The sequence below is a fragment of the Podarcis muralis genome, chromosome 4 (genome assembly GCF_964188315.1).
Source record: "Podarcis muralis chromosome 4, rPodMur119.hap1.1, whole genome shotgun sequence".
NCBI lineage: Eukaryota > Metazoa > Chordata > Lepidosauria > Squamata > Lacertidae > Podarcis > Podarcis muralis.
Window position 1 is genome coordinate 893,592 of NC_135658.1, and position 10,661 is coordinate 904,252.

Genomic DNA, 10,661 nt, shown 5'->3' on the forward strand with positions numbered 1-10,661 from the left:
TTGTCGAGCTGTTCTGGTCGGCTAGGAGTGAGAACAATTTGGCTTCACAAGAGCGGCCCAGGATGGCAGATAGGAGCAGCGTGATGGTCTCGTCCCTGAGATCTTTATATAGGGAGCAAGACAAGAGAACGTGTGACACAGTCTCTACGTAGCCAGCTCCACAGGGGCAGAGCCAGTTCTCGAATGAAATTTTTTGATATCTACCTTCAAGAACAGCTGAGGGTAACATATTTAGTATGGCCAGTGTAAAGGCCCACCTGAGTTTTGGAATGGTTAAGGTAGACAAATAAGGTGCCCGAAAATCAAAGTGGGAGGGGGGCAGATAAGCGTACCAAGCACTAAATTTATTAATATAGGCCAGATTATTCTGCTGCTCAATATCCTTCATGTGCTGGTCAATGATGGTTTTTGCCTTGGGGAGACCCATTTTCAAGAGATGCTGTGCTTGGAGGCCACATGTAAGTAGTTTTTGATGCACTACTTTGGACCACCTACTTCTATGAGCATCTCGTGCTACTAGAGGTAGTAGTCCGGATGGGTTTAAATTTAAGCGAAGCCAATAGCTGAATGTTCTTAACCAGGTTCGGGTTTCGACGGAGAAGAGGCCAGTCTCCAGCCGTAGGGCCGCATTTGGTGCACATGGTGGAACGGCTAGAATCTGTCTTAAGAATTTAGACTGGACCGTTTCAAGTGTGCGGCAATGATTTTCCGTCCAGATTTGGACCCTGTAGAGTAATTGCACCAAGGGTTTTGCTTGAAAGACCTCCAGAGCTGCTGGGATATGTCTGCCCCCCTTCGTAAAGTAAAAGCGAGACAGTATTTTGGCGCTTTGAGATGCTTTTTCCCTAGCATATTTATGATGCGCCTCCCAGGCCCCTGTTGACTGGAAAACTACTCCGAGGTATTTGAAAATTTTGACCTGTTCTATTGGCTGATTGTCCATCTCCCATCTGTGATATCTGGGTCTCCTAGCGAAGACCATGACTTTGGTTTTTTGGTGATTGACCACCAGTTGATCTCTCCTGCAGTAGGCTGAGAATTCTCTTAGTAGCCTTTTGAGGCCTACTTTAGTTCGTGCTAAGGGAACTGCGTTGTCCGCATAGAGGAGCGCTGAAATTGATTTTTCGGTCAGTTTGGGGGCATGAAACTCCGGGGATGTTAGGTATTTGACCATGTCATTTATATATAAGTTGAATAAGGCCGGGGCTAAAATACAGCCCTGCTTGACTCCTTTGGTGGCTGGTACAGGGCCAATTAGTTGCCCCTTTACTGAGGTTGTTACATATAACTTGGAGTTTTTATATAGGCTTTTTATCAAGAATAGTAATATTTTGTCAATGTTGGTAGCATTGAGTTTAGCCCAAAGTTTGACTCGTGAGATCGAGTCAAAGGCCGCATTTAACTATTTAGAATCTAGAAAAAGAAAAATCAGTCCAGGACTTGAAATCAAGAGCTAGTAAACAAAGGAAACCAACAAAAAACTACAAAACAAATATAAAGAGCTGAAAAAAGAACAAGATGCAATAAACGGTGATATTGCAAAACTGAAAAGAATACAGGAAGAAAGGCTTGGTCAAATAGCAATCTTAGAAATGTATCATAGAGATTTGATTCTCCGCTTCTGTGGGATTCCTGAAACACCAAATTAGGACATGAAAGCAAAAATGAGAAAAGAGTTGGCAGCCTGGCTAGGAGTACAAGAGGATCAGTTTACAATAGACATTGATCTTTAGGATCAAAGCAGACCATGGAAAGACCTTTAAGGGACATGGCAATTGCATGGTTTTCCTTAATTCAAGACTACTGAAAGACAAGATATTGCAAAAAAGAAAGTTGATAATTGACGGGAGAAATATTCTAATCTACAAAGAAATCCCAAAATGTCTGTTGAAAAAGAGACAAACATACAAGACTCTTGACAGAGGTGTTGAAGACAAATGAAATTTGATACAAGCGGAAATTTCCCGAAGGTATTTTCTTCACCTACAAAGACAGAAGAAAGACCATTCGATCCCCAGAGGAATTAGGAAATTTTTGGTGGAAATACAAAAGAGACCTGGGAGGGGGTACAGCTCAAGAAAGAGAAGGGACTTCCGGTTGGCTGTGCGATTCATGGCAGATGGGAGCTCTTTCAGATGAAAGAGCCCCAGCTCTTTGAAGTGTGGGGTGACTGCGAGAGCATCGCGGAACCCCGAAAAAACCTCACAGCGTTCTGAGGACCTGGTGTTCCAACAGGTACCCAAGAGCCCCAAGAGCAAGTGGGGTTGGAGATGTGGGTACTGTGGAATCTACTCGCTTGCTTCATTGCGTGAAGCTCCAGAGTCCGGCGATGGTAAGCGACCAATTTCTCTGACCAAATTTCAGGATTGGATATTGTGAGTAAAAAAAAGGATTTAAAATTTGGACAATCAATTGGATCGGAAGGGATTTACATTACGGAAGTCGATCTATTTCTGCTGAAATAAAAGTGAAAGCAGTTACTGCAGACTGAAGCCGCAAATTTAAAAGACTTGTTAAAACTCCCAAGGAAACTTTTTAAACCCTGCTTTCTGCAGGGGAAAGGGGGGAGAATTTGACTGAATTGAGAGTCCTGAAAAAGGTAGATTTGACTATGGGAAAGTCTTCTTGGAAGCGGACCTCCCAGGGAGGGAAGGCTAAACTCCATGATTGCGCCACAAAGGGAGTGGATACATTCAACTTTCATTCTCCTGTAAAATTATAGTTAATAATGTGGTTTCAGAAGAAATTAGAATTGAGAAAGGAACCAGGCAAGGGTGCCCAATTTCCCCTCTGCTTTTTATTTCGGTCCTGGAGGTTTTGCGAAATATGCTAAGAAAAGAGGAAGAGGTTAAAGGAATAACAGTAGGCTCTAAACAATCTAAGTTAAAAGCCTTTGCTGATGATCTGGTGTTAACTTTAGAAGACCCAGACTCCAGTGCAGTGAAAGCACTGGAGCTGATTCAGGAGTTCGGACAAGTAGCAGAATTCAAGTTAAATAAGAGCAAAACCAGTGTTGGGGGGGGGGCATAGATAATGAGGAGAGAAAAATACTTCAGGAAAGACAGGCCTTGTTTTTGTGAAGAAAGTGAAATGTTTGGGTGTGAATTTATCAGTGAAAAATTTGAATTTATATAAAGATAATTATGAGAAACTATGGAATGAAATTAAGAGAGAACTTGAGATCTGGTCAGATTTAAAATTGTTATTAATGGGCCTAATATCAGTGGTTAAGATGAACGTATTCCCAAAGATCTTTTTATTCCAAACTTTACCAATTATTGACAATGTTAGACGTTTTAAAGAGTGGCAGAAAGTATTGTCTAAATTTATCTGGCAGGGGGGAAACCCCAGAATTAAATATAAAATATTAACAGATGCAAAAGAGAGGGGGGGATTTTCCCTGCCAGATTTGAAGGTTTATTTTGAGGCAGCAGCTTTCTGCTGGATTAAGGAATGGATTCTAATAGCGAATGCTGATGTGTTAGATTTGGAAGGATTTGACAATGTATTTGGTTGGCATGCATACTTATGGTATGACAAAATATTGGCTCATAAAGGTTTTAAAAATCATGTAATTAGAAAATCTTTATATAATGTATGGATAAGATATAAAGCTCTCTTGGAAAGGAAAAGTTGGAAAGTTTACTGCATGTCCTGTATTAAAAGAAATATTATGAAAATGCTGTATAGATGGTACTTAATCCCAGTGAAATTAGCAAAGATGTATCATACAAATGATAACTTGTGTTGGAAATGCAAAGAAAAAGAAGGTACTTTCCATCATATGTGGTGGACATGTCCTAAGGTGAAAGACTTCTGGGAAAAGATATATAATGAGTTGAAAAAATGTTGAGAAATACATTTATTAAAAAACCAGAAGCCTTTCTACTTGGAATAATAGGACTGGAATTGCCCAAAAAAGATGTTAGACTGTTTTTGTATGCCACTACAGTGGCAAGACTTTTATTAGCCAAAAATTGGAAATCGCAAGAGATACCAACAATAGAAGAATGGCAGATGAAGATGTTGGACTTTTTGGAGCTGGCTGACCTGACTGGAAGAATCCATGACCAGAAAGGAGACACAAGAGGACTGGAAGAAATTTAAAGACTATTTAGCTAAATATTGTAATATAAGATAAGGAGAAATTTCTTGGAAGTGATAATTAGACTTAGGGGTAGAATAAGGATTAGAATATTAATAAAGGAGAAGTTAGTAAATAAAAGAAGTTAATATTATTAGAAATATGAATGTGGAGAACTGCTAAACAGGTGATATAATGAAATTCAGGTAGAGGGGATTCAAGGAAGTCAGTTATCAATGAAATGAAATTAGGATTTGGAAGTAAAAATTATTTATGTGTTTTTCTTTGTTTTTGTGTATTGTGATGTATTGTAATGTTTTTCTTTTTATTTTTTATGTGATAAATGTGAAAGCCAATAAAAAAAATTGAGGGGGGGGGGGGAGAAAGAGAAGGAAAGGAAAGTCCAGGAGGATAATAACAAAGCAGAGTTTCCCTCAACTATATTATTGTACTTAAGTGCAGCTTCATATTTGATGTTGATATTTGACTTTTTGTCTAATAAAATTTGAACATTATATCATGAATTTGAACATTATATCGTGGAACATCAATGGTTTGAACAATAAGGTAAAAAGGCATAAAAGTGAGCGTATCTTAAGAAAGAAAAATTGGGATGTCATTGGTCTCCAGGAAACACATATAGCAAAGAAACATGACAGAGTTTTGATAGATAAGAAATTAGGAACAGAATACATAGCTTCAGATGTTTCCAAAAAGAGAGGAATAGTTATATATATATATATATATATATGCAGGTTTTGGTGTCCTCGGGTGTCTTCCCGTGTAAAAGTTGGGGTGTCTAGGCGACGTTTCGACGAGGTCTCACTCGTCATCTTCAGGCTGGTGCTTTCGGCTTCTTGTTACTGGAACAGAGCCAGTATATATACCAAAAGATAGGTGCAAAAATCCTACCTAAAGATGACGAAGGAAGAATATTAGGAATACAATTGACAAAAGGCAGAGAAGAAATCATTTTGTTTTGTTTTTTTAAATAATATTTATTAAGATTTTAAAAAACAGACATAGAATTACACGATACAATTCACAAAAATCATGTAACAATCTAAAAACAATAAAAAAGTGAAGAAGAAAAAACACACATAAAAATGAATATATAAAAAAGAAGAAATGACAATAGCTAAATATAAAAAGAAAACAGAAAAACTTTAAAATTAACTCCATCTTTCAATCATCCTTTATCTCATTTCCTTGATTCTTTGACACCTCCTCACACCTCCCCTTTTGTATTCCCATTTAAAAAGTCCTTTCAGCAAATCCTTACCCTCTGTCATTTTTCATAACTCTATATCATCACCTATTGTAAATATATATTTTTAACCATTATCAATCCATACTTGCATATTCTTAAAAAGCTTTTTACCAATACCACTTATTTTCCATCCAACATCATTTTAACATTCCTTAATTTTACAGTATTTCTGCAAGTAGTCTTTAAATTTCTTCCAATCTTCTTCCACCGACTCTTCTCCCTGCTCACGGATTCTGCCAGTCATTTCTGCCAATCCCATACAGTCAATCACCTTCATCTGCCATTCTTCCAGGGTGGGTAGGTCTTGTGTCTTCCAATACTTTGCAATCAGTATTCTTGCTGCTGTTGTTGCGTACATAAAGAAAGTTCTGTCCTTTGACACCAATTGGCCGACTATGCCCAGGAGAAAGGCCTCTGGTTTCATCAGGAAGGTATATTTAAATACCTTTTTCATTTCATTATAGATCATCTCCCAGAAGGCCTTGATCTTTGGGCACGTCCACCAAAGGTGAAAGAATGTACCTTCAGTCTCTTTACATTTCCAATATTTATTATCGGGCAAATGATAGATTTTTGCAAGCTTGACTGGTGTCATGTACCACCTGTATATCATTTTCATAATATTCTCTCTTAAGGCATTGCATGCCGTAAATTTCATACTTGTGGTCCATAACTGTTCCCAGTCAGCAAACATAATATTACATCCAACATCCTGTGCCCATTTAATCATAGCAGATTTAACCGTTTCATCTTGAGTATTCCATTTTAACAGCAAGTTATACATTCTTGAAAGTATCTTAGTTTTGGGATCTAACAGTTCTGTTTCCAACTTTGATTTTTCTACCTGGAAGCCATTTTTTTTGTCCAAATTATAGGCCTCTCTTATTTGATAGTAATGAAGCCAATCTTGCACTCTATCTTTTAATTTCTCAAAACTCTGCAGTTTCAATTTGTCTCCTTCTTGCTCCAAAATCTCCCAATATTTCGGCCACTTGGCCTCCATATTGAGCCTTTTTTGAGCCTTTGCCTCCATTGGTGATAACCACCTTGGGGTTTTATTTTCAAGTAGAACCTTAAAGACCAACTAAGTTCTTGGTATGAGCTTTCGTGTGCATGCACACTTCTTCAGATACACACATACCAAGAACTAACTTAGTTGGTCTTTAAGGTGCTACTGGAAGGAATTTTTTTTATTTTGACTATGGCAGACCAACACGGCTACCTATCTGTAACTATTTTCAAGTAGGTCTTTATATCGTATCCAGACATTAAACAGTGCTTTCCTGACAATATGGTTTTTAAATGCCTTATGAGCTTTAACTTTGTCGTACCATAAGTATGCATGCCATCCAAAAACATTATTAAAACCTTCTAAATCCAGTATGTCTGTGTTCTCAAGAAGCAGCCAGTCCTTCAACCAGCAAAAAGCTGCTGATTCATAATAAAGTTTAAGGTCTGGCAGGGCAAATCCCCCTCTTTCTTTAGCATCAGTTAATATTTTAAATTTTATTCTGGGTTTCTTGCCCTGCCAGACAAATTTAGAAATGTCTCTCTGCCACTTCTTGAAACGGTCCATTTTATCTATTATTTGTAACGATTGAAACAGAAATAACATTCTTGGCAGTACATTCATCTTGATAACAGCAATTCTACCCAACAAGGAAAGCTTCAAATTTGACCATATTTCTAAATCCCTTTTAACGTCCGACCAACACTTTTCATAATTGTCCTTAAATAAGTTCCCATTTTTAGCTGTCATATTAATCCCCAGGTATTTCACCTTCTTAACCACTGTTAAACCTGTCTCATTCTGAAACCTCTCTCTTTCGGTCGTTGTTAAGTTTTTCCCAAGAACTTTGGTTTTGAACTTATTCAACTTAAATCCTGCCACCTGACCAAACTCTTGGATCAGTTCTAATATTCTTTTGGTGCTAGATTTGGTGCTAGTTAAGGAAATTAGAATGAAAGTGAATTAATTAATCAGTTGGAGGGTTGCTGAAGAAAGGTAAAAACAAGGATGCAGAAAAGGGGAGGTATGGGGAAGTCCGGGAAGCAAGGTGCAGGAAGATAAGATTATGAAATTATACATGTTTATATGTTTGTATGTTTTGTTTTGTTTTATTGTTTGTCTTTATTATATGTTTGGAAAACTAATAAAAATTATTTTTTAAAAAAATAGATTCTGGCTCCTGTAGTGTCAAAACTAGGTCATCTGCAAAAGCTTTCAGTTTATATTGTTTAGCTCCGACCATTATGCCTTTAATCAGATGGTCCCTCCTAATCATGTTTAACAAAACCTCCAGCACGAAGATAAAAAGTAAAGTGGAAATTGGGCAGCCTTGTCGTGTCCCTTTCTCTATCTTAAATTCCTCTGTTACCACATTATTGACTATTAATTTAGCCTTTTGCTCTGAATAAATTGCACTTATACCATTTTCAATGACAATAAAGATATTATTATTATTATTATTAAACCCTTGACCAACCCCCATCCCTTGAAGATTTTTCTTCATAAAACTCCAAGAAATATTATCAAAGGCTTTCTCGGCATCCACAAAAATTAAAACTGCTTTTGTATTGATATCCTCTTGCAGCTTCTCCAATATGTTAATTATATTCCTCGTATTGTCAGACACGTGTCTGCCTGGAAGAAAGCCAGCTTGGTCCTTATGTATCACTTCCTTTAATACTTTTTTTAACCCCTTGGCCAAAATGTCAGCAAAAAATTTATAATCCACATTTAACAGGGATATGGGTCGGTAGTTCTTAAGTTGTGTCTTTTCAGACTCAATTTTCGGTATAAGTGTAATAAATGCTTCTTTCCACGACTCTGGCGCTTTTTTCCCCTCCAGAATTTCATTACAAACCTCCTTTAGTGGTTGAATTATCCAATCCTTCAAAGTTCTATAGTATTTTGAGGTTAAGCCGTCCGGCCCTGGAGATTTTCCCAGCTGCATGTTCTGAATGGCACCTTCTACCTCCTGTTCCGTAATTCTATGGTTCAACATTATCTTATTTTCTTGTGAGATTTTTTGTAATCCATTTGTTCTCAAAAACTGGTCTATGTCAAACTCTTTCTGTGGCCCCTGTGTATATAGTTGTTTAAAGTACCTCTGGAAGCATTTCCTAATTTCCACTGGATTCTGGATATTTTTTCCTTCCACTTCCAAATTAGTAATAGTATTAAGTTTTTGTCTTTTCTTCATCTGCCAAGCTAGCGGTTTCCCACATTTATTTGCCGATTCAAAAGTCCTTTGTCTCATTTGTTTAATTTTCCATTCAGTTTCCTGGTTTATCATCTTCATGTACTGCACTTGATGTAACTTTATTTCTCTCAGGATCTCTTGTGAATTGGGTTTCGCTCTCAGTTTTTTCTCACCCTCTTTTATTTTTTTCCCAAAAAAATTCTTTTTTCGCATTTTGGGCTCTCTTCTTTATTGAATTCTGTTGGATCAGAAACCCCCTCATGACTGCTTTGCTTGCATCCCAGATTACTCTTTTTTCCACGGTAGTGTTCAAATTGGGGATTGGGACTGTGTATCTTGAGAGTCTGGACTTGACTATAGACAATGTGTACTTGGTTCCTGGGTTGAAGTTCAATCTGCTGAGTGTTTCGCAGATTGCAAAGAAAGGACTGAAACTGTCCTATGATGACAAAAGCTGCGAGATCTTCAAAGATGGAGAGTTGTATCTTTCTGCCAAAGAGAAAGATGGACTGTATTTGTTGACTTTTGATCAAAGTGATTACATGGAATGTAATTCATCTGAGTCTAACATGATTTCTCTCGCAGGTGTGACCAAGACGGATGCCAGAAGGGTGACCAGGGTCGACAGAGCATTTCAGCGGGTGTATGCTGATGTGATAGGTCCTCTAGCACCATCTAGAGGCAATGCAAGATATTATCTTGTGTGTGTGGATCATTTCTCTCATTATGTCTGGGTTTTTATGATGGAGAAACCACAAGAAACCTTAGAAAGGTTTCAGGAGTTTTGTGACAAGGTTAAAAATATGCATGATGCTAACATTGATTGTCTTTTCACAGATGAAAAGCAAATTTTTCTTTTACAGGATTTTCAGGAGTTCCTGCAGAAGAAAGGGATAAGGCACAAGGTTGCTGTTTCAGCGGCAGCGTGGAACAGGGGTGTCTGTGTACGGGTGAACAAAGAATTGCAGAAAGGGATGAATGCGCAATTGCTTAGTTCACATTTGCCACATGAGTTCTGGGCGGAGTCGCTAATGTCATATTGTTATACGTGGTTGAGAAAGGTTTCAAAAGAGTTGGGAAGTTCTCCTTTTGAGAAGCTGTTCTGAAAACCTTCTGTTGCCCATTTGAAGGTTTTTGGGTCTCATGTAAGGACAGAAGCTCCAGGTGGAGTAAAGAATGCCAGAGGCATTTTTGTGGGTTATGAAAAGGGTCTCTACAGAGTAATTTTGTCTGAATCTGGTCAGGTGATTCTCACAAAATTTCTAGAGAGTGCTCCTGAACAGGAGAGAGTAATTGTTCACCCATTTCCCACAGGGGACGATTCGGATGATGATAATGATTTTACTGATTACAGTGGTACTGATGATGACAGTAGTAGCTCAAAGAGCTCAGTTGACACAGTCATTGAGAGGAAATCTCACATAATGGATAGACCTTCACAGATGAAGGATGAACCACTGTTTACCATTGGAACTGGTTCTCCAAGGAGTCCGGAAGCAGAACCAGTGAGCAGAGAAGATCAGCACCTCATACGCAGGTCTGAGAGGGTTACCACCCAAGAGGTACTCAAAAGAGTTTGCGAACTTAGCTGTTGCATGTGCTGCTGTTGTACACAACCGAGGACAGGTTAAAGCTGTGTCTAAGTCAGAGACAAAGACACAACAGAGAGTTGCTAGCCAAGGTAACGCAAACTCATTCCTTGGAAACCAGACAACCAGAGAGGTACACTGGGGAAACCAGTGGCGGGGAGTTCCAAGGGTGGAACTGGAACAACAGGGGAGTGTTATATGTATAACAACTGTTTGTTTTCTTCTCTGGATCAAGCTTTGCTCGCAACAACACGCATTGATTCTTTTGGGGGAGGATGTTACGAAAAAAGAGAAATGCAGCAGCGAGCTCCAGCTGGCTGGAAAGCCAGACAGGATGTTGATGTTTGGGACTGTACCGTGGGAACAAAGGGACAGTCTATTCACTGTACTGAGCACCGGATGTTAGCTCAGGGTGTCATCTGACCTGTACTGGAAGTACAGGGGAGGAGTCTCTCTCTCTGCTGTTGGTGTTTAGAGAGTGCAGACACGTTTCTCTGTACTGCTGGAAAAGA

At 38.5% G+C, this 10,661-nt stretch overlaps 1 protein-coding gene across 3 annotated transcripts in view; it reads right to left on the reverse strand.

Moving 5' to 3' along the window:
• Positions 1–10,661, reverse strand: part of LOC114589761 (uncharacterized) — a 498,312-nt gene that overhangs the window by 238,568 nt on the left and 249,083 nt on the right. The window lies entirely within an intron of this gene.